The following is a 27,572-nucleotide window of genomic DNA, read 5'->3' as shown; positions in this document are numbered from 1 at the left end:
TTGTATAGTAGTTCTATTTTTAATTTTTTGAAGAATCTCCATCATGGCTGTACCCCACCCCCATACATTCCCACTAACCATGTACAAGCATTTCCTTTTCTCCATACTCTTGCCAATACTAGTCTTTTTGGTGGTAGCCATTCTAACAGGTGGGAGGTGATATCTCCTTGTGGTTTTGATCTGAATTTCCCTGATGATTAGCACTGTTGAGCACATTTTCATGTACCTGTTGGCCATTTGTATGTCTTCTTGGGGAAAATGTCTATTCAATTCCTCTGCCCATTTAGTAATCAGATTACTTTCTCCTGTGTGATAGTTACTGTTATTGGTTATATGACTGTAGACCTGAAACAATGGTTGCAGTAACCTCTCTTGCTCATTTAGTCCACAGTCATAAATGGATGTGAAACAAAGGTACTAAGCATAGAAAGATAAGCAACCTCCTTCCATGAGATTGTCTCACTCTTATAAGTGAAATGGCAAAAAATCAAAAAGTCACTGGAAAATAGTTAAGTGCTACTAGAAAATAATATACTAATTTTTTTGCTACTATCCACATATAAGAAAACCTAAACAGAGATTGCTTTTATAATAGGAAAAATGCATTTTAATGCTTTTAAAAGTCTTCAGAGTTGTTTGAAACTCCAGGAACTTTACATCTGAAGTCCATGAGGGCAAGGTTCATCCATCCCTGGCTATTTCTCAATTAGGACGGAAATGCTATTTACGTTGGAAGCTCACAACTCTAAGTGACTGCATCTTCTCATCCTCGAGGCAAAGAAAAAACAAATGATCACAAAGGAAAGGAAGGTTCCTTTTATCACTGCCAGACACAAGTGTCAACTCCTGTGACTACATGTTTCTGATAAGTCCTCTTATCACTTAACCACACCAATCAATTCCTGGACCTTGAAAAAATGCGGTTTTTTTTCGAGCTCTGCAAGTTCTTTCATTTATTAAAAGTCTTGCATGCAATGTCCTGGGCTGAGTACTTGAAGAAGAAGAGAAGCTCACTGAGCACTGAGGGATAAACAATTGACCAGAGTTGACCCCTAACAGAAAATATTTCTTTTACTAAAAACATTTTGAAATTCAAAAACTCTAACTCCAACATGACCAATATGGGGGTAAAGAATAAACTCAAGGCAGTTCCATGAACTGTAACGTTACTGGATATCTCCTCACCCAGTACTTGCTCCAGAATTGTGATAAACTACTCCAGATATATTTCATTTTTCATATTTCCTCCAAAATCTAAAATTCAGCATGTCTCTTGTAAAATTTAAAATATCATAATCTTTTCTCGCCTCTCAAGAGAATACTTTTTGGTATAGATGTTGAGAAAAGTGTGAGATACAGAGAGTGATTTGAGAGTTGGTATATGGAAAAGCCTTAAAGAATGAAGCATTTTGAAGCCTCTGGTGGCTCAAACAGTAAAGAATCTGCCTGCAAGGCAGAAGACGTGGATTTGATCCCTTGGTGGGGAAGACCTCCTGGAGAGGGTATGGCAACTCACTCCAGTGTTCTTGCCTGGAGAATGCCATGGACAGCGGAGCCTGGCGGGCTACTGTCCATAGGGTCCCAAAGAGTTGGACACGAATGAGAGATTGACACACTCCCACTAAGTCACGAGACCGGATCAACTTCTGGAGCCAGTCTTGTTAAAATGGAACTATGTGGGATCCTGTTCAACAAATTTTTCCATTAAAACTTTGTTCAACAACAATGTTCCCCATATGTAACTAGGGAAGATGATTTTCCAACCTCAGTTTCTTGCTCAATTTCAACATCTATCTCGGAATATATCATGTCCCTCTGCTATCAGATTAGACACTGTTTACTTGTCACATGTTAAATGTCATTTAATATCTAATTTCTCTTCAGAAGGAAAGATGCATTTTTTGATTCCAAACAAAGATATATGAGAAATAGCTCCTCTTCTCTCCCAATAGCTGTTTTTGACTCTATTTTGGTTCAAATTTGAATCATACTTCCATTATAATGAGTTAAAAATTCACAATCAGGTGTATTTGAATTTTATTTCATATAAACCCTTCAGACCACAACTTCTAATGGATCCATGACTATAAAACCCCAATTTATAGAATTCCCTGCCTTTGAGAATCCCCATCCAGAAAATGTTACTAAATTTTGTGACTTGTGATGGTTAATTGTATATGTTAACTTAACTAGGCTAAGGAATTCTCAAATAGCTGGTAGAACATTATTTCTGGGTTTATCTGTGAGGGTGTTTCCAGAAGCGATTGACATGTGACTCTTTAGATTGAGTAAAGAATATCACCCTCACCAGTGCAAGTGGGCATCAGCCAAAATGTGGAGAGCCTTAAGAGAACAAGAAAATAAATGAATGGCAAGGTTGCTGTTTCTCTAAAGAGAGAACATCCATCTTCTCTTGCCCTTGGACATGGTACTCTTGGAAATCAGGACTTTGGTCTCAGGCTGAGACTTACATTAGGTTCCCTTCCCCTCCCCCAATTCTCAGGCTTTTGGGTTTGGACTGGGACTTAGACCACTCGCTTCCTTGGTTCTCAGGCTTTTGGATTCAAACTAAATTATACCACTGGCTTTTCTGGGTCTCCAGCTTATAGACACAAATCATGGAAATTCTTGGCCTCCATGTGAGCCAACTCCTATAGTAAATCTCCTCATATATATTTATATATATACATCCTATTGGTCTGTCATGATCCACTTTGGGTAACTTGAGATTTAAAGGCTTCTCTTAGGTTTAGAAAAGGATGTTCTATTAGGAGTTGGTTAAGTGGATGTTGAGCTCAGAAAAGAATTCTGTATAGATTTGTGGGACATCAGAAAATCAGCAGTAGTTGAAGCCACAACTAGATCTAAAGTATACATTGCTATCTGTTAATAATATATCAAATTGGATCAAAATTGGCCAAATTCTTCAAATAATATTCATTCATTCATTCATTCAATAAATAGTAGCTGAATATTCAATAAATAGTAGCTGAAGGATCTGAGTGAGGAGCTTAGGGTAAAACTGTGAAGAAGACAGTGTTCAACTTCAAGACTTGTGTATTCTGACTGGGAATTCAGATATTAAACAACTGGCTGCACAATATATTATCTAATAATATTTGAGATTTAGGCCACCAAAAAGAGATATACAACTTTTAATTGAGGGGAGGGAGGAGGGAGGAGGGTTCAGAATGGGGAACACGTGTATACCTGTGGCGGATTCATGTTGATATATGGCAAAACCAATACAATATTGTAAAGTTTTAAAATAAAATAAAATAATAAATAAATAAAAATAAATAAAAAGAATCAATTTCACAACTTTTAATTGAAAAAACAGACCTAGTTCAAGGCAAAGTAGATTTCATGTAAGATTCTCTGAAAAACTACTTTATGCTAAGTTTTTAAGGTGAATTAACTGGGCAAAAAGAAAGAGAATTCCAAGTAGAAGGAATCTCATGTGCAAAGTGCCTGGGGCAGAAATAGTGCTCTAGGATATGAAAGAAAGTGATATAAGCAAAACTGTCTGTAACTATTCCACATCATAAATTTTAAATAGAGAATACTTTTTGGGTATATATTAATAAATATGATCATAATATAGAAATATGAAATCCGTGCCAGCTGGGGTTTTATTTAGAAATCTAAAACCCAACTGATGGAAAAAAAAAAAAAACAAACAGAAAACCCACAAATATGGTTTGGAAAGAGAACAGATTAATACAAGAGTAACTTTATTGAATGCCATTAAACTCCTTTTAGCTCTGCAAAGGCAGGTTCCTAACAGAGAAGTCAGAAATCAATCACAGAGATAGACTTCAAGGTCATATCTAAATGACAATATAAATACACTACAGAAAAATACGTTTTTATTTTTATAAGCATTTGACTGAAAAATGTCCAAGGAGCACTAAAGGTCCAGAACTGAAAAAAGATCAACCCTATTTTATTACTCAGCCCCAATAGGAGATTATGCGTTCATCCTGGGTTCATTCTGGGTTTGTTAGCCGGGAGTCTCCCTCTGTTCTTGTCACGATCTAACTTCTAATGGGGCCTGGCTATGCCATATAGATAGGTTACTACCTATAGCCATTCTACAGCTATAAAAACCAAGCCCAAATATTAAAATTGTATAATACCACCTAGAATAATTAGGAGTAACAGCAGCAAACATTTTCATTCCTCTTACTTCTAAGAGTGTTTTGGGCTGTTTTCTGAATTATTACTCAAGTACCAAGTTGTTTATTTCACTCATGCAAACCAAAGGTGGTGGCAGTTATACATTTAGAAGAACCTACACATAGTCAAAAACATTCAGAATTGTTTTATGGAAAAGACAAATATTGTCTGAAGCATTGTGTCTTGCCCTACAGTTTTTGGACACTCATGAGACCTTTCATCACACCTAATGGTTCACAAAACATTGCTTTAGCATCTCCATGCCCTAGTGATTCCATGTAGAATAGTTGCAGCTCTCTCCCACACTGCCCTGCAGGGCTACACTGGGAATCCACCAAAGACCTTCAACAGATCATACGCCAGCAAGTCACAGGTCCAGAAAGGAAAAACATACTAGCTTAGTCCTTTACAATCAAAAGTCAAATCCAGAGCTTCTCCACAGTATCATAAAAGCAAGAGCATCACATTTGTGAAAAAAACAGAGCATATTGTAATGGGATCATTAAGATCAACACTAAAGTATGTTCACAAATATCATGATAGCATTGTGGATACTAATTGCTATCTAAAAACTCCACTCCAGTCTAAGTGCTAGTATTAGACAATGGTGCATTCTGTCAAATGCTGTTTGGCCCCAAACTGAAAGGTCATTAAAAATTTACTGAAAAGGATACTAGAAACACCATAGAGGATAAAAGGTGTATTTGAAGCTCCAGTCATTGTCAATGATGCCACGTCAAGTGACAAGCACCAGGGGTCTAGACATGGCAGAATGGATTTAAGGCAATGGTACAGAGCACTTTTTTTTTTTTTTTTTTACATAAACACCAAGCTCAGGGCTGCCTGCCTTTGAGCTCTGTCAACCACAGTGTGATACAGCCCTGGTGGTCCCATGCCCTTCCCATCTAAGAAATGTACCTACGGATCTACATCTTATGAATATTTGATTCAGCTACAAATTTGAAAAAAAATCACTAGTTTCTGAATTATTTAATTGTTTTTGCTGAAGCCCTCAATTATTTTTCCTGTAATAAAATGAAATATATTGGGTGGGAAATGAGAGTCCAAAGAAGCAAATACCAACTCAAGTCCTAACAGCTGAGGTTCCAGCCGTGCTGATTTTCTTTACGATATAAGTGGTCTACTTGGCTGATAGCTGCAGAGACGTGGGTCAATACTGTCATTCCTGCCTGCCAGCACAGACTTCATGCATTCTGCTTTGAATTAACTTGACCACAGGCTATTTCTTGTAGGGTATAATGGCCAAAGTTCCTGCAAGAGACATAATGTTGATATGAATTCTTTAAAACACATAAACAAGCCTTGAAGACTAGAAAGGTCATGGTGAGAGAAGCAAATTTCCTTCCTTTAATATTTATGGGAAGAAAAGAATTCAAATCTGGGAAATGACTTATAAGCCTAAGCAATAGGTCAGGGACAGAATGTTGCATGTGACCACAGGGACCAAACAGGTGACTGGTCTTTGGGAAGGACTCTGAGGCGATGCTGTGAGGTATTCTACTGTGTGTGCAAGTGTATGCGTGTATGTGTGAGTGTAGTGTGTGTGTGTGTTAGTCACTCGTCATGCCCAACTTTTGTGACCCCCTGGACTATAACCCATCAGGTTCCCCTGTCCATGGAATTCTCTAGACAAGAATACTGGAGTGGGTTGCCAGTTCCTTCTCTAGAGTGTATTGTGTACCTGTGCTAAAATAGTGATATTAAATAATTATAACTAAAAGAACTTATTATATGCTGAAAGTTCATAGAAGAATAGTAGATTCAACACTAGAAAAAGAAAGGGCAAAAAAATAAAAAACAGCCAGAAGGTATTTCTGTGGTCATTTAAGGGTAAATTGACAAGGAAAATCCTCAGAGAACTGCAAAAGTCACTATGCAAAAGCATGGATGCTGTGCCACATGGATGCTAAAAACGGTCTCCAGTGTTCCACCTCCTGGTATCCATGTCCTTGTGGCTTCTTCCCACCAAGTACATGTGGACTATGGCTTGCTTCTAACTAATAGAATCTGTCCAAGGTGGGGATGTCCATGAATCCATGTGAGATTATGCTACGTAAGATTGTAATGCTCATCTCAAGAGGAGAGTCACTCCCGTGTTGGCTTTGGGGAAACTGTGCTGGGAAAGCCCATGTGGCAAGGAACTGAGAGTGTTCTTCAGACGACAGGCTCTCAGTCCAGCAGCCTGCAGGGGACCGAATGCTGGGAGTGGATCCAGCCCCAGTCAAGTCTGGGGCCTGGCTGACACCTTGAGAGCATCTTTGTAAGACCCTGAACCCAAGGACACAGTTAAATTATACGCAGACTCCTATCTAGTGGAACTGTGCGATAGTAAATCTGCTGCTGCTACTGCTGCTATGTCACTTCAGTCGTGTCCGACTCTGTGCAACCCCATAGACGGCAGCCCACCAGGCTCCCCCGTCCCTGGGATTCTCCAGGCAAGGACACTGGAGTGGGTTGCCATTTCCTTCTCCAATGCATGAAAGTAAAAAGTGAAAGTGAGGTCGCTCAGTCGTGTCTGACTCTTCGCGACCCCCTGGACTGTAACCCGCCAGGCTCCTCTGTCCATAGGGATTCTCCAGGCAAGAATACTGGAGTGGGTTGCCATGCCCTCCTCCAGGGCATCTTCCGAACCCAGGGATCAAACCCAGGTCTCCTGCATGGCAGGTGGATTCTTTACCAGCTGAGCCTAACCAGGGAAGCCTAAGAATATTGGAGTGGGAAACCTAACCCTTCTCCAGGGATCTTCCCAACCCAGGAGTCGAACTGGGGTCTCCTACATTGCAGTTGAATTCTTTACCAGCTGAGCTACCAGGGAAGCCCTGCAAATGGCTACCTTTGTGGAAATCGTTATGCAACAACAAAAAACTGCTGATGGACACCAAGAGCTTTAAGTAGGCTCTTTCATTCCGAAGGGCTCCTCTTCTTTACCATGCTGCTACTGCTGCTAAGTCACTTCAGTCATGTCCGACTCTGTGTGACCCCATGAATCACAGCACGCCAGGCCTCCCTGTCCATCACCATCCCCTGGAGTTCACTCAGACTCATGTCCATCGAGTCAGTGATGCCATCCAGCCATCTCATCCTCTGTCGTCCCCTTCTCCTCCTGCCCCCAATCCCTCCCAGCATCAGAGTCTTTTCCAATGAGTCAACTCTTTGCATGAGGTGGCCAAAGTACTGGAGTTTCAGCTTTAGCATCATTCCTGCCAAAGAACACCCAGGGCTGATCTCCTTCAGAAGGGACTGGTTGGATCTCCTTGCAGTCCAAGGGACTCTCAAGAGTCTTCTCCAACACCACAGTTCAAAAGCATCAATTCTTCAGCACTCAGCCTTCTTCACAGTCCAACTCTCACATCCATACATGACCACTGGAAAAACCATAGCCTTGACTAGACGGACCTTTGTTGGCAAAGTAATGTCTCTGCTTTTGAATATGCTATCTAGGTTGGTCATAACTTTCCTTCCAAGGAGTAAGTGTCTTTTAATTTCATGGCTGCAGTCACCATCTGCAGTGATTTTGGAGCCCCCCAAAATAAAGTCTGACACTGTTTCCACTGTTTCCCCATCTATTTCCCAATAGAGAACCAAATTTTGTCAAGGTATCATGGAGAGGAATGATGTGATACACAGAAGAAATAGTGGCACTGGTATTTTGGGATATCCATTTACCCTCTAAGGAAGATGAATTCTGACTTTCTAAAGAAGTGGCAACAATCTGTAATCCATGGAACACACAGATATGCCCGCAAATGGGAGTAATTAGCTCTGGTACATTAGAAGGAGTTTGGGAATCAGACAGATTCAGGCTAAAATGCCAGTTTTACTCTTTACTAGGTTGGACAATATACTGAGCCTCAGTTTTCTCGTTTGAACAACTGAAATAATCAAACCAACTCCAAAAAATTTTGAGAAAGTGAATAAGAGACAACACTAGGATGAAGGATTGTAAATAATCAATAAACACTCACTCTTCCCCTTTTTTAATGCCATAAGATTAGCGCATCTTAGATTTTAGAAGGGAATTTTTTTTAATCTGAGAAAGTGCCACCATGAAAGAAGATATGGCCTAAGAAGTACTGGAGACACTAAAAATGGAAGTCTGGCTATACAATTGTAAATAATGTTAACAAAGGGGAAACATCTCCAGAAATCCAGGCAGCTGTTTAGAGTATCATCTAATACGTTCAATTTTTATAAGGTATGTGAATGAAAAAGAAGGAAAGTTGCATAATCAATGATTCAGAGGAGAAAGAAGAGGGAGAGGAGACAATGAAACCACACAAAGAATGTCACCAAGTTCACAGGCCATAAGTTAGCTCTGACTGGTGAAGATACCCCCCAAAAAAGCATTTATTGTGTGCCATAGTTGAAACATAAAAGGAATAGTGTCTGTTTGGAAAGATGGCACAATATTATCAGGTGTTAAAAATAAAACAATAGTTTTACTTTGCAATCATCTTCCCTAAAGAGGGTGATCATCAACAGAAATGTTGAGAATAAACATAATTAAGACACACCCAGAAAGTATGAGTGTGGAGATGACAGAAAAAGTGTACTTGAACTCGGGTAAGTACTCCCAGATAAGAGTGTGCAAATTCAATTGGAGAGGCACTGTTAGTAATTTTTGGAAAATCCTGTAGAACCAGAGAGGCCAAAAAAACTACAAGTAGGCGAAAGTTTTAATTTCTAAATAGCAAACACTTCAGAATACCTCTTGATACTGAGTCCCAAGTAAATTCTATAATGGATAATTAATAGATGGTTTGTAAGCACTTTGAGAGGAAAAGATTATCACTAGGAGCCAAAATGGGTTCACTCAGAGGACATAAAGCCAAACAAATTTCATTTATTTTCTAACAAAGTTACTGAATTGGTAAATGAGAAGATATTGGAGGCATACTTATGGTGTGTGAAAGTGAGAATTGAAAGGATTATTTTATGTTTAGCCTAGAGAAAAGGGCTTGAGGGAAATACTGTCTTAAGTTTTAGAGACCATGGGGTCATATCATTGAGCATGGCTGTATCCTTCAGGCTTCCTAGGTGGTGCTAGTGGTAAAGAACCTGTCTGCCAATGCAGCAGACACAAGAGATGCGAGTTTGAGCCCTGGGTCAGGAAGATCCCCTGGAGGAGGGCATGGCAACCCATTCCAATAGTCTTGCCTGGAGAAACCTATGGACAGAGGATCCTGGAGGGCTACAGTCCAGAGCACACATGCACACACCCTTCACTGTCAGCTAGATGACCCTCAGAAAAGCTCTCTCAGATCACTCAGGCTCAGATCTGACATGCTCCTAAACATTGCTGTAACACATCTATATTTCCACTGTCATAGTACTTGTTAGAATGCATTACAATTGTTTGCTTAATTGCCTGCCCTTTCAGTGGAGTTTAAGATCCCTCAAGGCAAGGACCAATTCTGTGTTTTTCATTGGTTTATCTCAGGGCCCTAGCATGGCACCAGATAAATGATGGATACTCTATTAATACTTGTAAGCAGAATGAGTGAGAAATTAAATGAATGAAAAATATCTGTATGTCATAGAGGCATATTTTTCATCTCAATATAAGGAAGAACTTTCTTATACTTGGGAATCTTTAAGATTCCTTTAAAAATCATAAACTCCTTATACAGAAAGTGTCCAGGAATAACCTGAAAAGCCAAACATCCATATGGTATTTTATATAGTGGAATGGAAGTTCAATTAGATGACCTCTAAACTCCCTTTTGACTCTAGACTCAAAGCCACATCACCTTTGACTATAAAATAAAGTCGGTCCCCAAGAAAAATCAAGACCCACAGCCCCAAAATTTCAAAAGCAAAATAGACATGCTAAATAGTTATCTCCTATGGACTGATTTTGTTCTCCTGGTGTCTCCTATCTGATCTAGAGCAGGGCTTTGCTCAAATTGATGGTTAACACATTCTTCATAAATAAATGGTTATAATAAGTGCAGATTATTTCTGAAATGAAAAGAATGATTACAATATTCAGCCTAACTCCCTTGTTCCACAGAGAAGAAAGTGAAAGTGAAGTTGCTCAGTCGTGTTTGACTCTTTGTGACCCCATGGACTGTAGCCTACCAGGCTACTCTGTCCATGGGATTTTCAAGACAAGAGTACTGGAGCGGGTTGCCTTTTCCTTCTCCAGGGGATCTTCCCAACCCAGGGATTGAACCCAGGCCTCTGGCATTGTAGGCAGACACTTTTACTGTCTGAGCCACCAGGGAAGTCCCTTGTGGGCTTCCCTTGTGGCTTATTTGTTAAAAAAAAAAAAAAAAAAAAAAATTGCCTGCAATGTGGGAGACCTGGGTTCGATCCCTGGGTTGGGAAGATCCCCCCCTGGAGAAGGAAAAGGCGACCCACTCCAGTATTCTGGCCTGGAGAATTTCATGGACTGTATAGTCCACGGGGTCCCAAAGAGTCGGACACAACTGAGCGACTTTCACGTTCCACAGAGAGGAAGTGCAGTGCTAAAGGTTTTGGTGACCTCTCAAAAGTCACAAAGCTCTTGGGGGCAGAGCCTAGACTTGAACCAGTTTACTGCTATTTTCATCATTCTAAGTTGCCTTGAAACTCTTTGCAGAAAAGAATGAAGACAAGAAACTCTGGATCTCTTGTCTACTTAGGGACACCATAAGCATCTCTATAGGTATAAAAGGGGTCAAGTCATCACTGTAATAAGTTAAGACAAATGTGGGACAGAAGCAAAAGAGACAACGCACAGAACCAGAGGAAAAGTAAGGTGCCTTTCATCTCATTCACTGACCATCTGTCATCACATTTGCTGAGTTATGAAAAGACAAAACAGTAGTAGCAGTAGCAGTAGTGATGTCATATTTCAAGGCTCTGTGGCAATACTTAACCCAAGACCATAATCCTAAATGCACTTGTATAATTAAAGGTCTGAGCAAACTCATTAAAACTCAATGTCTGATTCTACAACAGTAGACAAGAAACAACTTCTTGGTTACCTGGGTCAATAAGAATATAAATATAGGTGGTAAGGGGAATTTTTTGGCCCATTTCTCTGACATATATATGGCATCCACATTGACAATTTTGGAGGCCTTTCTTTTTTCCACTTACATTTTTTTTAATATTGATCTAAATCACGACTGGTGTGCTGTAGTCCATGGGGTCACAAAGAGTCGGACACAACTGAGCGACTGAACTGAACTGAAATCACCACAAAATTGCCAAAGTACCATGAGATTTTACATTCTATGGCTACAGTCCACGGGTCTAGAATCAATAGAAAAGATACCCAGTGATATATCCTAGGATGACAGGCACTTTGTATTCTTTTGTTGAAGTAGTTGATGAAATGACAGTAAGCTACTGCATTTGGCCATTCAAAGGGTATTCATTGAATGCCCGCTGCTTGGTAGCTGCTTTTATTACATACGCACAATGAGTAGGGCCCCCTCCAGATAACCAAGTACTAAGTAGTGTGGTAGAAGCTTCATCAGAAAGACGTCAGGTTCTATGGGAGTCCAAACGAGGGACACCTAGCTCAGCCTGGGGAAAAGGGGCTTGCCAGAGGAGGTAATGCAGGAAGTGAATCTTAAAGTAAAATAGAAGTCAGCAGGATGGATGAGTCAGCAGTTTTTCAATAGCATTTGCAAATCGAACTAGCATTGCAAAGGAACTGCAAATGGTCTGGTGTGGCTGAAGTCTGAGGTGCACGTGAAGGAGGGGCTTCAATCACTCTGGTCATGTTGCCGTCAGTGGGGACAGATGCCAGGACTGCTTCCACCTCTGTAACCTACTGATATTGCCTTCTTTCAGGTTGGCAGCGCCTCTCTCTGGAGGTGTTCTAATAACTTTCTGACTGCTCTCCTTTCTGCCAATCTTTGTTACCACTATTCAATTCATCTTCCACATTTCAAAAGGCTTAGCTTTCCAAAACACAAATCTGATCGTGATATGCCTCAATTTCATCTTTGCTTATGAGACAAAATCCAAGTTTCTTAGAGCAGCACATTGAGACTCCACATTCCAGCCCCTTGCCCCTCTAACGTGTCCTCCTGCCTCTTCTCTCCTCACAACTTAAAATGAAGTAACACAAGAGTACTCAACAAATCCTCCCATGCCATGCCCCCTCCCACTTCTGACCTCTGTGCCCAGAATTTCCTCAGCCGAGAAGTCCTTTTCATGGAAAGAGTCCAACTCACCTTTCAAGATGCTCTTCAGGAAAGCCTTTCCCACCAGATTTAGGCAGTTATTCCTCCATCTTCTTGGGGTCCCTTGCACATATCTCAACTATATCAATTTGCACATTATATTGAGTTTCTTTCTATGTGACCTCCCCATCCAGGGGATTAACCGTATCTCAGTTCTATTTGCTTTGCCATTACCCTTCAGAATTAGCTGGTGCCTGGGAAACAACAGGTACTCAGTGTTGAATAAATAGATGAGTCACTGTTCCTCATATTAAAATATAAAGCCTTCATTACTTCAGCTTTTTATTAAGACCAGTCATCACTGATGTGAAAAATATCTCACCGCCCCCCTGCCCCGCCTTCTATGCACACCTCATAAGGCACTGGCCTACGTGTCAGCTGCTGTTTATTCCAAACCACTCTTTCCCAAAGCAACAAATAGGCTTCCCATCCTGTAAGGATTCACACACAGAGCACGACACCCTACTAGTAAACAGTTACAAATACCTTTGTTAGAAATAAGCTGATGAAATTTGAGTGTGAAAATGAAATTTACTAATTTGTAGGCACATCTTGCAATGTTAACACAAACACAAAAAGCTGCCTTGACACAAAGACCTAAATGTGAGTTCCTCCTGCCCTGGGACCAATTAATGTGTGTCAACAGGAGAACCACAAGGAGTCTTCACACGGCTATTCCCCAGGGGAGAAGGAAATGGCAACCCACTCCAGTGTTCTTGCCTAGAGAATCCCATGGACAGAGGAGCCTGGTGGGCTGCTGTCCGTAGGGTCACACAGAGTCGGCCACAGCTGAAGTGACTTAGCACACATGTATGCATTGGAGAAGGGAATGGCAACCCACTCCAGTATTCTTGCCTGGAGAATCCCAGGGACAGAGGAGCCTGGTGGGCTGCCGTCTAATGGGGTCGCACAGAGTTGGACACGACTGAAGCAACTTAGCAGCAGCAGGAAGGATAGGGGCACTTGCTCATTTTGTGGGGGAATCAGCAGGAAGAGCCCACCATGGAGTCTGCTGGTCATGTCTATTACTTCATGAAAACTGGCCCATGACCCTTCTATCATCAAAAGGAACATATATTCTAAGAGGGGAGCATTTACACATGATTTGTCATAAAAGTTCTAAAGTTCAAATCTTAATCTCAAGGTTCTTTATCAGCATGTGAAAAGCACTTAGAGGCACTGATTGTCCAAAAGACCAATGGCCTCTGTAAAAGGTAGAAGCAATATTGTGCAAAAAAAAAAAAAATCATATATATTTATATGCATATATATATATATATATATGTATATACAAACTTAATGTACTATTTGAAGGTAATCAACTTTTCCACAATTATTTTACGGTCACAGATTTTGTGTTGATGCTGGCTAATTAGCCAGGTATGAATTATATATGTATATTTTAAGTAAGTGTGTATGCATATTAAAGGGCTTTTTCCTCCATTTCATTGTGAAGCAAATCATTTGATGTGGCTGCGCATGGAGCTCTAATACACATCAAAAAGCAATCAACAAACTCTTTGAGTACATCAAGCAGGATAATTTAGACGGTTTTTAATCACGATTATGAAAATATAATTAGGTGGTTTCATGTTTGTTGTTGAGTATATGTAGGAGAAAGTGATTCTCCAAATAGAAAATGTGGGCAATATTACACAGAAACCTCAAGAGAATGGTATGCGTGAGGCACAAGCATGCACACACACAAGCACACACACACACACACACACCACTGCCGCTTTCTCCAACGTATCAACAGCTTTCTTACTTTAAAAGAATATCATTTCTTTCAAGGTGCCAAAAGAAGTCTTATTTAATAAACTGATGACATAGAAGTAGTTTAGAAAAATGCCTCCCTCTAACGTCACCATAAACTTTAGCTGTGGCCTGCAATTTAAAACAAGTCCTCTCTGTCATGGACCCAACAGAAAAGGGTGAGAAGGGGCTCATGAGTGCTCGAGCAGCTCATGAGTCATTAGTGACTGCTGGGAGTAGGCACAGTCATGGATCGACACAGCTAAATGATTGTTCACTTGTGGCCTTTTCTAATCCATTTGAAATACTCCTGATATTTATCTATCTCCAATCCCCTGGTTTTAAAGTTGAAAGGATCTATAAGTTCTCGTGCCAGAGGATGAATCACACTCTTGGTAAACCACTGCCTCACATCAGCCTACGCAGGCATCTCCACCTTGGCCAGGAGAGGTGAAAAGAGGGACTCTGTTCCACCTCTCCCAGACAGTCTCCATTCCCTCAGAGTTCCCTGATAAACTCTCCCCAGCCACATCTTATTTTTTTCCCCTGTGCAGCCAGAGCTGATTACGGGCTCCATTAGAAAAATCCATCTTTCCTAGTCCATCTCAGAAATCATGTACAAGAGCCTGGGGTTGCACTTGGAAGTAATTTGGTCACCAGCAAGCAGGCCCCTTTTGCTGAGAAATTCAAAGAGTTGCAACGCCATGACTTTAACGAAGCCACAATTAGAGTGGCTTTCTTCCAGCACCATGTGTAATCTGTTCTACCAGGAAAAAAATGAAGTTACTGTCTGTGCACACAATTTTAGCATTTCTGGTTTTTATGCCACCTTACTTACAAGAAACTCCCAGCTGTTATAATTTGTCTCATCCATCGCTCTCTTGTAGAACCAGCCTTTGTTCCTTTTTTTCAGTGCCAGGGACTTGCTGCGTTTCACCTGATGTGATTTGTCCAGGCATTAATAATGCATCTTCAAGATGCAAGATGCATGAATTCCTTTAGTAACAGATCTGCTAGCAAAGGAATGTATTGTATTGTGTGGCTTGCTGCAAAAAGGAAAGACAAGAGGACAAAGGGAAGGTCATCAGTCTCAAGAGTGAGTGGTATTGGTGATATTAGAACACCATTTCCACCAGCTCCTAGTAAGGGCATGCTGAGGACTCTGAATATCAGACCAACAATTCCCTAAAATAAAAGACTTTTGCCAAATCTGCAATTTGTCTGTACAGCGGACCAAGGGGCTTCCCTGGTGTCTCAGTCAGTAAAGAATCCTCCTGCAATGCAGGAGACCTGGGTTCAATCCCTGGGTCAGGAAGATCCCCTGGAGAAGGCAATGGCAACCCACTGCTGTATTCTTGCCTGGAAAATCCTATGGACAGAGGAGCCTGGAGAGCTACAGTCCATGGGGTCACAAGAGATGGACACAGCTTAGTGACTAAGCCACCACCACCAGGGCTCCAAGAGTTGCATATACACACATAGATGACAGTTGAAGAAGTCCAGGGTATCTGGTAGTCTCATATGTCATGTGGTATACATCGAGGGAAATTTCCTATACACAGTTCCTAATACCCGCTTTGGACCTCTGGGCACACTCCAGTCATCTTCCCAGTGGCCTTGATAGAATTATTGTTATTGTTACTCTATGAATTTTTTATCATCTTGCATTTGTGAAGAGCTTGTATTTTCAAGCTGCTTTGTAATCATTAATAAGTTGTTTCTCACAATTGTCCTGTAAAGTAGGACAAGGATTCTTTCCTCAATGTAACAGTTAAGAGAAAGTAAGCGTAGATGGGTTCCAATGCAAGAAGTTCACAGGGGATGCACTTTCCAAAGTCGGAATAAGGACACATTTAGAGGGCCACTCCATCTCCTCAACCAAATAACTACCTCTGGAATGGTAATGTGAACAATTTAAAGCAGAGTGTGGGACCCAATTAGAAATAATCAGGTGCTTAGAGGACATAGCCATAAACTCTGCAGAAAACAACATAGCTTCAAGTGATCGGATTTTGAACTCAAGGCTAACTTATACCAGCTGGTTGCAGCATGTTGGATTTTCTTAAGAAACAATGAATTTACTATGCAACATTGAAATCCAAAAGTTCAGCCCCAGAAACAGTAACTCATGCAGATGATCATTTAACTTCCTGTTTCTCTGAGGACTCCTGACAAGATCTGTCAATATGTAAACAAACCATGGGGCTTCCCTGGTGGCTCAGTTGGTAAAAAATCCACCTGCCAATTCAGGAGACCCACGTTCTATCCCTGGGTCAGGAAGATCCCTTGCAGAAGGGAATGGCAACCCACTCCAGTATTCTTGCCTGGAAAATCCCATGGACAGAGGAGACTGCCAGGCAATAGTTCATGGAGTCTCAAAGAGTCGGACATGACTGAGTGACCAAGTAAAAAAAAAAAAAGAACCACACTGTCCATATGGTCATTAGCGTAGGTTCACCTGCCTCTACGCCCATTCTCACCACTTCCAGCACCAGCCCCCACCACACCAAAAAAAAAAAAAATCTCATTTAATCAATAACATTTGCTTTCAGGGCAGCTCTCCTTTACTGCTGTTCCATCTCTGTCTGGGTTACCATAGCAACTATTCTCAGAGCAGTGTGATACCCAGTTTATACATTTCAACCCTGTCACATGACTGACTACCTGCTTCTACTTTAATCATTGCTAGAGGGGACACTCAAAAAGTGGCTGCTTCCTGCTTCCTGTTGCAGCCCACCAAACCACCAGCATGGTTTGCATTTCTTTCCACAGCCTAAAAAACACATGTTAATTGTGCTGACTTCCAAGGCAAAGAGAACGAAGACTATAGTGGTGGGTGAGGGACCTCTAACTGCTAGAACTGCTAGAATTAGCAGAGCCTTCCAGGCCTTCTCAGCCAAATTCTTCTTTTTCCCTATAGAGATGCACTCAGATGTAGCAGGCCCCTTTTTTTAAGACCTTAATTGCAGAATAAAAGATGTTTTCAACCTCATCCAAGCCTGAGATCCATCATCCAGCAGCCCCATGACCTCGAAACACTCATCTCCATTCATGTAGCCATTTTGCAGGCCCCCTGCGAGGCAAGGCCTGGAACTTGGGACTCTCAGGAGCCTCCCCTGTTACAACTTTGAGGGGTCCGTTTAAATCACATTATAAACCTAATGAAACACAGCTAATGAAGCACAGATGTCCTATCGGATTGGAGCTCTGACTCCCTGTAAAAAGACCAGTAAAAATAAATGAAAGGAGCCTTGTATCCATGGAAATGGGCAGCTCACGTGTTAATCCTTTCCCCTCACCCATCTATGAGTTCATTACCATCTCTAATTTCAGGCCTTCTGAAAGCACTGTGGCTTCGGGGTCAGTCATTTTCTGGAAACTCATGACAGACTGGACTTGAACATCCTTGGCTTGGCCTCTTTGTTCAGAGCATTGAGAAAGTAAGTAGGTGTTTGCTGCTAATCAGCTGCACAGGCTCCTGGTGACTTTTTTGCTTCCCTGGTGGCTCAGATGGTAAAGAATTTGCCTACAATGCAGGAGACCTGGGTTCAATCCCTGGGTTGAGGAGATCCCCTGGAAAAAGAAATGGCTACCCACACCAGTATTTTTGCCTGGAGAATTCCATGGACAGAGGAGCCTGGAGGACTGCAGTCCATGGAGTTGCAAAGAGTCAGACACGAATGAGAAACTAACATTGGGCTTCCCTTGTGGCTCAGCTGGTAAAGAATCCACCTGCAATGCGGGAGACCTGGGTTTCAATCCCTGGGTTGGGAAGATCCCCTGGAGAAGGGAAAAACTACCCATTCCAATAGTCTGGCCTGGAGAATCCCATGGACCGTATAGTCGATGGGGTCACGATGAGTGAGACACGTCTGAGCAACTTTCACTTTCACTCTTTGAATTGGTGAGATGCAGCTAGAGCCCTGTGCTCTCCTGGGACCTAGAAGCAGGCCTTTCATGGACTGACTTCCATGTCTGTTGAGAATAACACACAGGAATTGGATCAGAGTGATCTGATAGCAAAGAGCTCTCCATCACAGCATCGATTATGCCCAGCATTTGTTTCTCCTGTAGATTAAAATATTAATATTCCTTCATCGGACAGACATGCCTTCATCCATTATTATAGTAGCTATTACTGTTAGACAAGGTCATGAAGGAAAATAATACAAGGGGGGAATTTTGTTGGAAAATAGGGTTGGATGAAATCCAGAGTTCAAAGCACTCCCTGGGGTAACAGGTATAGGCAGGACACTTAGGAAGAGCTGAGATGCATCACAAGGGCATCAGCTGTCCAGGGATCAGAGAATCCATGAGAAGAGAGGACATAGTATAGAAGGAAGAAGAAAGGGAATACAGAGCATCTTTGAAAACAAAACTTGCCTTCCTCACATTTCAGCTTAAAAATAACTAAGCAGCTTCTTCGAGGTACATAACAGGAGATAAGATGCCCGTTCTGCCAATCAGAAGTTGTGTTTTTTTTTTCTTTTAGATTTTTGATTACTAGGTAATTTCATTTTCTCTGTTAGATATTTGCTTACAGAAAAAAATGTTGGTGTTGGAGCCGTAGTGTTTCTCTCAGGGACATCCTTTGGGGACAACTCTCCACATGGGCTTCCCTGGTGGTTCAGACAGTAAAGAATCCACCTGCCAATCCAGGAGACCTGGGTTCAATCTCTGGGTTGGAATAATGCCCTGGAGAAGAGAATGGCAATCCACTCCAGTATTCTTGCCTGGGAAAGGCATTGACAGAGGAGTCCAATGGGCAATTGTCCAAGGGGTCAGACACAACTGAGTGACTAAGCAAACATTATTTTTTAGGTTTATAATTTTAAATTCTTAAATTTTCAAAGATGTCTTCTGAGGGAAAAAATTTAAATTCTCAGTTTAAAAACATATATCTGAGTGTCAATAATACCTTGCATTAAAGAGCGCCCTCTAGAGAAACTGATTATATGTCTCTGTCACTTCATCAGTGCTGGGAACTGAAGATAAGAGATGTTATAGATGAGGAAACTGAGGCAGAGCATGACAGAGAGATGCTCCTGGGGCCATGCATTAGTCTGAGCAATAGAACTGAGGCTCTGGTCAATAAACTTCAGGTCTCAAGTAAGAAAGCATTACAAACTCTAGATGTTTTTTCAAAACAATTTTGTCTACCCTAATAGCTGAAAAATGAATGCTTTATAAAAATGGTCCAAGAAATTAAAGCTTAGGCTTGTGATTATTACGGTGATTTGTCAGCGGTAGTGTATGATTTTTGGAATAGGACCAGCTGTATTAACAAGAGGATAAGAGCGCTGCTCATTTTTCATTTGCCTAATATAGATATCCTTGCCTGGCCAAAGAAAGAGCGAAAAAATACGTGATAAAGCATCAATGATGTAGCAACATAAGCAGCTTCACAGAAAATGATTTAAGCCTTTCACTGCCCGCTAACATGAGAGATCTCTACCCCAGATTTATGTGATGAACTGTCTGAACTGTCAGAAACAGAAATAACCCTGAGCAAAAAAAAAAAAAAAAGGAAAAGTTATGTGAGCAGCTAAGACCATTCACCTACTCTCTACTGTCTGAGTCAGGACCTCAGAGGGGTAAAATGTGTCACAAAACTCAACCCAGTGACCTATATGTTGACAGGAACGGTGTTGAAAGGGCCAACTGCTTACCATGACAAAGTGTGAGATGTGCTTCGACCAACAGCCTGTTGCTCCAGTACTTTCTTCTTGCTGTTAAGACAGAGTCATTACATTTGAGCAATAAACTCAGTTACTAGACAAACGCAGGCAGACAGCTGTCCTAGCGTTCTTCGGCTAGCACTGTTTCCTTTCTTGTCAACTATCTTCTTTCCTTCTTTGGCATTTTATTCAACCCACACCTCTCACACTTAGTCACACATTTCAGACAAAGTGTCTTAGTTCAAATTCATACAACATCTTAAATATTTAAGATGCTTAAAATTTTCCCTCCACCATTTCCAAAGTGAAATAGGGACCAAAGTGTTCTTTATAAGCAACGGTGAGTACTTGTTGACATTGTAAACTGAGAGATCGGCAACGTTTTTGGCAGAGTAGATGCTTTGAAGTGATGGATTATCTTAAGTTCCAGAAGTCTCAGAATTAACTTTTGCTATCACCGATGGCCCCAGCCAGAGGGCAGGTGTGTGACATGGAGGAGACAGGCCAGGAGTTGAAACCCTCAGCCTAGGGTTATTATCCTTTGTTCTTAACCTTCTCTCCAAAGTTAACAACATTTTTCTTCTTGGTGAAAGTCTACAAAGACGGTAATACCTGGCATTTTGAAATAAAGTTCTCAGGAGTGTGTCTTAAGCTAATAGCTCTGCATATTAACATAAACAGAGGGATGCAATTCCTTTCTGTAAAGAAAGTGTATTTCAAAGCACTTTGATTTAACTTTGCTCGTGTGTGTCCGCATGATCCTACGAGGGAAAGAAGGCATTTTACAGGCGAGCTACCAGAGCTAAACAGAACTCGACAGCCCGCGGAAAGCTGGGGGCAGAGTCAGACCAGACCCCAGCTCTCCCATTGCCTCTTCCCAGCTCTGCTCTGTGCTGCCACTTTTTTCTAGAATCAGAAACTCAGAAAATAAGTCAGTCTTATACTTTGACTCAGTGGCTCTATTTCTTCGGAAAACACATGACTAATACATAATCAAGTACATATTTAAAAGAGCAGTTTCCACAAAAGTGTATCTTGAAAATGTCCTGCTTTATTCTTGGACTAGGAATTAAATGATCTCTTCCTCTACTAAAAAGTTATAAGTAAATTTTTATACTCAAATAATGTTAACACTTTAACTGAATAATTATTCAAGTACTTGTATCACCAAATAAGTCCTGGACCAGGGACTCTAAGGTTTGGTCCTATTCTAGTACTGGGTGATCTTTAGGTATCGATTTTGCCCTTTTTAAAATAAAGAGATTAAATCAGTTTATTTCTTCTAGGTCTAGACTTTATGAATCTGAAATCTTTTAGGATGCTAAGATTTGTTGTAAATGCCATATCAATACTGAACCTGCCTCATTTTCCCCAATAAGAAAGAACAAGCAGAGCTTTCCCCTCTGCTCCTGCCGAAGCTCCCTGCAGAATATAGAGGAATGAGAGGAGGCTCGTGCCTGCTAAGCCGCTGCAGTCGTGTCTGCCTCTTTCCAACCCTGTGGACTGTAGCCCATCAGGCTCCTCTGTCCATGGGATTCTCCAGGCAAGAATACTGGAATGGGTTGCCATGCCCTCCTCCAGGGGATCTTTCCAACCCAGGAATTGAGCCTGTGTCTCTTATGTCTCCTAACACTAGAAGAGGGGTTCCTTACCACTAGTGCCACCTGGGAAGAGGTTCATGGTCCTATGATATTTATTCCGAAAACCCATAAGCCCCAAAGGGAAACTGTCCAGAGCAGGACTGGAAAGCAACAGGTCCCAGAAAATGAGAGGAAATTTGCCCAGCCAGCTCCCTTCCCTCAGAGTGTGACTATGCGCCTTCCTAAGGAATCCACAGACCCCTCCCTGTCAACAACCCAGTGACCTCTGGTCTTTATGCAAAGACTGTCCTTCTGGACAAAGGGCTGTAAAAAGAAAGTGAATCTGCTCAGCTTGGCCCCAGGAAGAAGTTCCCCAGACACAGAGTCCAGAAAAAAATTATGCCCCACCACCTACTAGCTCATAGGAATAATAATGAGAGAAAGAATGAATTAGTCACCAAAGAGTGCTTGAAATCCTATACCTCCAAGAACACTACCTAGTAGTCTGGTGATGATGATGGTTGTGATGGTATACTCCATGGTAACGGCATAGATATCAACCAATATTCACATGACAAATCAATTAAAGTATTCTATTAAGCAAAACTACTAAAATATATTTGGCAAAGCAATTACCTCCATTCTCATGCTTGCCTGGATAAATTCACTCTGAACCACCATCTTGAGACTATTCCTAAGAAAAATACATGTAAATACATTATCTTGTTCATTTCTTTTAAGAATTAATTTATTAACAAATTTGCTGATTACTCTTTATATTATTCCAGGCACTGTGTAAAGAACGAAAGAAGGCAAGTCAAAAAGACACAGTTATCAGTCCTCAGAGGCCACACAGTCTAGGAGAACTGACATCAACAGTGACGTAAGTGTTAGGAAAATAACACCACAAAGTACAGTGACAGCCTAGGAGAAGAGAACTTTGGTAGAGATTCCTTTGAGAGAGGAAAAATGAAAAAAAAAACAACTTGCCATTTAAAAAATAAACTAACTTTAAGCTTATTCCTAGTAAATGACTTAAAGGGAAAAAAATCATGATTATGAAGAAAAGACCCTTAAAATAATATGGACTTGGAAATATGCAGATGTCAGAGTCTGGCATCTTTAGAGTGGCAGGTGTACAGAAGAGATGCTGTAATACAGTACCGAGATACCGAGGAAAACTTGAGTTTCAGTCATTCTGATTACATTTACAGAGGAAAATCCTTATCTTTCTCCAAGGCACTTGCATGCTTCATGTGAGCTGGAAATTGGCAGAACATGTACAGCATCCCACAATGTGTTCTGTCACCTTTGAGCAGTCCACTTCTGTGGAGACAGGTGGAGGGTGGGGTGCCAGACGGACTCTACAGTGGAAAACGTGCTTACAACTCCAACCTTGCGCAGTCTTAAGCACACAGACAACCCTGCCACACCCTGACATCTGAGCCCCATCAACATTAGTTGGAGCGGTCAAAGGTGTTTGAGTACAGCACTGTCATTGCTTAGATGGTGCAGGATTTCTGGCCATGTGTTGGGAAATCTTGGCAGTTAAGGTTTTACCCACAATTCCACCTCAGTCCTGATGCCATGACGATGCCCATCATGGCCATCCTCACCCAGTGCCTATCATTCATTTTCCCTTTCTCCTGCCACACATGTCCTTTCTTCTACCCAAAAGGCAAGTCATCCAGCCACATTTTCTACTGAGGTCTGGGAACATGCACCCTCTACTGTTATTGTCTTGTTTTGTGTTCATATTGTCTCTCTCCTAGCTCTTCTTACCTTCTTTTTCATCCTACTTCCTTGTACTTTAAGTTTCTATTCTTCCTCCCTCTTTCTTTCCATAGCACTGTACCAAAAAACAACAATCTTTGCAGACCTATTCTTCATTCTTTAAGCCACCACATCATCTACTGTCTGCCCATATTCCTTGATATAAACAAGAAAGGAAATTTCTCCAATTAAGTCATAATGAATCTAAAAATCTGTGTATACATGATCAAACTGAGTTAAGTAAGAAGCAAAATAAAACCTCTTCCACTTAAGCTAAGGACAGGACAAGAAATTCTGCCATCAATTATGACCATGATACTGGTAGTCCTGGCCAATACAAGAAGTACAGAAAAGAAATTAGATGGGAAAATGGAAACAAATTCCTACAAAACTAATTATCTGTGTATGATGTGATTATCTACCCAGAAATCTAAAATAATCAACTGGAAAACTATTGTGACTAATATAAGAGAAACCACTAGCATCTTTACTTGTCAATAATATCCACTTTGAAAATGTAGTAGACAGAGGATCATATCATGATAACATCAAAGCACTAAGATTAGCCTGATAATAAATGTGATAAAGGAGTCAATAGTTTGCATGTAACTGTGCTGTGCTTAGTCGCTCAGGCATGTTCAACTCTTTGTGACCGTATGGACTGTAGCCTGCCAGGCTCCTCTGTCCATGGGGATTCTCTAGGCAAAAATACCAGAGGGGGTTGTCATGTGCTCCTCCAGGGGATCACCCCAACCCAGGGATCGAACCCAGGTCTCCCTCATTACAGGCAGATTCTTTACCATCTGAGCCGCCAGGGAAGCCCAAGAATACTGGAGTGCGTAGTCTATCCCTTCTCCAGGGGAACTTCCCAATCTAGGAATCAAACGGGGGCCTCATACATTGCAGTCAAATTCTTTACCAGTTGAGCTACCAGAAAAGTCCCTTTGCATGTAATAATTCTCTCCAAATTAATATATATTAAAAATAATCTGAAAAAACAACATACTGAGTGTAAAGTTCTTATAAAGGAAAATATAATTGAATATTTAAAATACACAAGGTAAGGAAAAAATTAAATGTGAATTTGCATGACCAAATATTAAATATACCATTGAATATTTACCTACCAGAGAGTTTTAAAATATCAAATGGATTAATAAGACCAACATTGCCAAGAGTGTAGAGAAATAGTAACTCTCCTACTCAATTATTCGGGATGTCTATTGTGCAGTATTTTTAGAGGGCAATTTAGCACTGTCCATCAAGCTTACAAGGACATATCCTTTGACCAACAATTCCGTTTCTGTCCCCTAGAAATACTTAGACATGTGCTCAGAGACACACACAGAGAAAAACTGAAAATAGCCTGTATGTCCATCAGTAAGGGAATGATTAACAAGACAGTTAAACATCCAATCATGAATTGAATGTAGTAACAAAAATAATGAATTATAGCTATGAGAATTGATATGGAATCTAAAACAGAGAGCCAGGAGGAAATTGCTATATAACATGGAGTTCAACCCAGTACTGTGTAACAACCTAGAGGGGTGGGCTAGGACAGAGGGTTGGAGGCAGGTTCAGAAGTGAAGGGACTCATGTACACTTATGGCTGATTCTCATTGTTGTATGGCAGAAATAAACACAACATTTTAAAGCAATTATCCTCCAATTAAACATAAATATTTAAAAATTAATTTTAAAAGAGAAAAAACAGAACTGATCTGGAAAGATCCATAAGACATATCATAAAGTGGAAAAAGCAATTCATCAGGTAATATGTATACACTGATCTCATACAAATATGTATATATTTCATATTCATTTATTCACTCAACAACTGCAAAATTAGCACCTACTGAATTATTTTAGTCAATAGAGACAAAGTGGTGGCCAGATAGACAAAGGCTCCTAAACCTGACTTTCAATTGGGCAGGCAAGCAATAAATAAGAAAACCAATAAAAAACCAAGATGATTCTGATGATGAATTACTTTTCTGTCATTTCCATTAACAAATAACCACACACTTAGAGGCTCAAACAACACAAATTTATTATCTCCCAGTTTCTTTCAGTTTTAGGATAGAGGCCTCCATTTTCTTGCTGCCTATTATCTGAGGGCTGTTCCCAGATTCTAGAAGCCACTTGCATTCGTTCTTTGGCTGTTCCCCATGTGAAAGTGTTCGTCACTCAGTCGTGTCTGATTCTTTGAGACCCCTTGGCCTGTTGCCCACCAGGCTTCTCTGTCCATGGGATTCTCCAGAAAACAATACTGGAGTGGGCAGCCATTCCCTTCTCCAGTGGATATTCTCGACTCAGGGATCAAACCCGAGTCTCCTGCATTGCAGGCAGATTCTTTACCATCTGAGCCTAAAGCTACGTCCACAATGGAAACATAGATGGATAGGGAAAGGTGGGAGTTAACTGAGATCCTGTCATCAGAGAAGGCCTCCCTGAAGAAATGGCATCTGAACTGAAGGAGCCAGCTGTGTGACCACCTGGGGACAGAGCATTTCAGGTATATATTATATTTAAATATACAGAAACAGACATAGAAAACTATATATCAAACTGTTTACCAGCTACCTCCTGAAAGAAATGGAATTCAAGGGAGGGATAAGATAACAGATTCTACTCATTAATGTCTTTCTGTTTGTGAATGTTTGGCTTGCATAATTTTAAAAAATTATGTTTCTAACAACTTCGAAACAAAAAAAGAAAAATATCTTTTTCTTGGGCCCCACTGAATCAAAAAGAGTTTAAGATTTAGATACTGGTGAAAATTAAACATATGAATTTTGACACACACTATAGAAAGTAATCTAAAGCTGAAACACCAATACTTTGGCCACCTCATGCGAAGAGTTGACTCACTGGAAAAGACTCTGATGCTGGGAGGGACTGGGGGAAGGAGGAGAAGGGGACGACAGAGGATGAGATGGCTGGATGGCATCACCGACTTGATGGACGTGAGTTTGAGTGAACTCTGGGAGTTGGTGATAAACATGGAGGCCTGGCGTGCTACAATTCACGGGGTCGCAAAGAGTCGGACACAACTGAGCAACTGAACTGAACTGAACTGATAGAAAGTAATAAAATCTTGGTGTGGATTCTATGAAAGAATCAGTTCTAGAAATGAGGTAATAAATCTATGCCCTTCCACTTGTGAGCCTTTAAGGAGGGTGCGTTGGCCAATCAGACATTTTCACCCATCAGCATCCTTGGATATTTCCAGCTGTAACCTCACTCCTCTGCTTCTAAGTCCTAACTTGGTGCACATTTGCAGAGTTCCCACCTTACCCATCTTACCTACCACACCTTGTTTCATGTGTTTTTCCAAGGAGAACACTATAGTGTTCTGAGCGTCTCTCAGATGAAGGAGAGCAGAAGAAAATTTACTTGAGGCTGCAGGAAACGCAGTCCTTCTATTCAAGAAATGAGGAAGAGATCTCAGGACAACACACGGGGGTTCCTATCGGAGAATGAGAGTGGAGAGACCACACAAAGCAGCAGAAGAAGGGCTCTCCCGGGATACAGGAAAGCAAAACTTCAAGCAATTTGGTATAGTTTCAAGATCCTAGGATGCAACCACAGAAAATAGACTTCTCGGAATGTGTGTTGGGGGGGAAGGGTACATGCATGTGCAAACATATGATAATCAAAATTACCACTCCTTTGGAGCAAAGATATTACACGGCTAAGTCGTTTCAGTCATGTCCGACTCTGTGCAACCCCATAGACGGCAGCCCACCAGGCTCCCCCATCCCTGGGATTCTCCAGGCAAGAACACTGGAGTGGGTTGCCATTGCCTTCTCCAATGCATGAAAGTGAAAAGTGAAAGTGAAGTCGCTCAGTCATGTCCGACTCTTAGCGACCCCATGGACTGCAGCCTACCAGGCTCCTCCATCCATGGGATTTTCCAGGCAAGAGTACTGGAGTGGGGTGCCACCACCTTCTCCAGTTATTACACTGAAAGGCAGTACAACACAAACAATGGCTACAGCTACAAGCTATGGGGTTCATATTTATCTGCTCATCACATATATTTCTTTTTCAGGCACCCTGCCTATGAATGGCAGGAATTCTTTGAGTAAGTTGTTTACAATAGTCTAGGAGACTCTTCTATCTGAATATGCGTCATCACCTCAAGAGTGACAAATCCAAAACTGAACACGTCATTGTCTGCTCACAAGTATTTTCTCCTCCCAGCCCTTCCTGACTCAGATAGGAATACCCTTCTTTTCCTCACCACTCAGGCTTGGGGAGTTAGAGTCATTCTTAACTCATCCCTCACCTTCAACTTGTCATCCCCTTCAAATCCTTCTCAGCAGTAGGTGAAGTATGGATTGTACATAAATAAAGATAACATTTAATCATTGAACATTAAATACATCATCAACAGT

General features: G+C 41.1%; 1 long non-coding RNA gene across 1 annotated transcript in view; it reads right to left on the bottom strand.

Annotated features, from left to right (window-relative positions):
- Positions 1-5,222: 5,222 nt before the first annotated feature.
- Positions 5,223-27,572, bottom strand: part of LOC129636130 (uncharacterized) — a 143,928-nt gene continuing 121,578 nt past the window's right edge. Inside the window, exons 3-4 of the long non-coding RNA XR_008706662.1 lie at positions 14,977-15,184; positions 5,223-5,451 (exon numbers count right to left, since the gene is read on the bottom strand). This is a non-coding gene — a long non-coding RNA (uncharacterized LOC129636130). The remainder of the gene's footprint in view (positions 5,452-14,976; positions 15,185-27,572) is intronic.

This window comes from Bubalus kerabau, chromosome 21 (genome assembly GCF_029407905.1).
Source record: "Bubalus kerabau isolate K-KA32 ecotype Philippines breed swamp buffalo chromosome 21, PCC_UOA_SB_1v2, whole genome shotgun sequence".
NCBI classification, from domain to species: domain Eukaryota; kingdom Metazoa; phylum Chordata; class Mammalia; order Artiodactyla; family Bovidae; genus Bubalus; species Bubalus kerabau.
The sequence above is the reverse complement of the archived record's forward strand: the minus strand, read 5'-3'. Positions and strand labels throughout refer to the sequence as shown.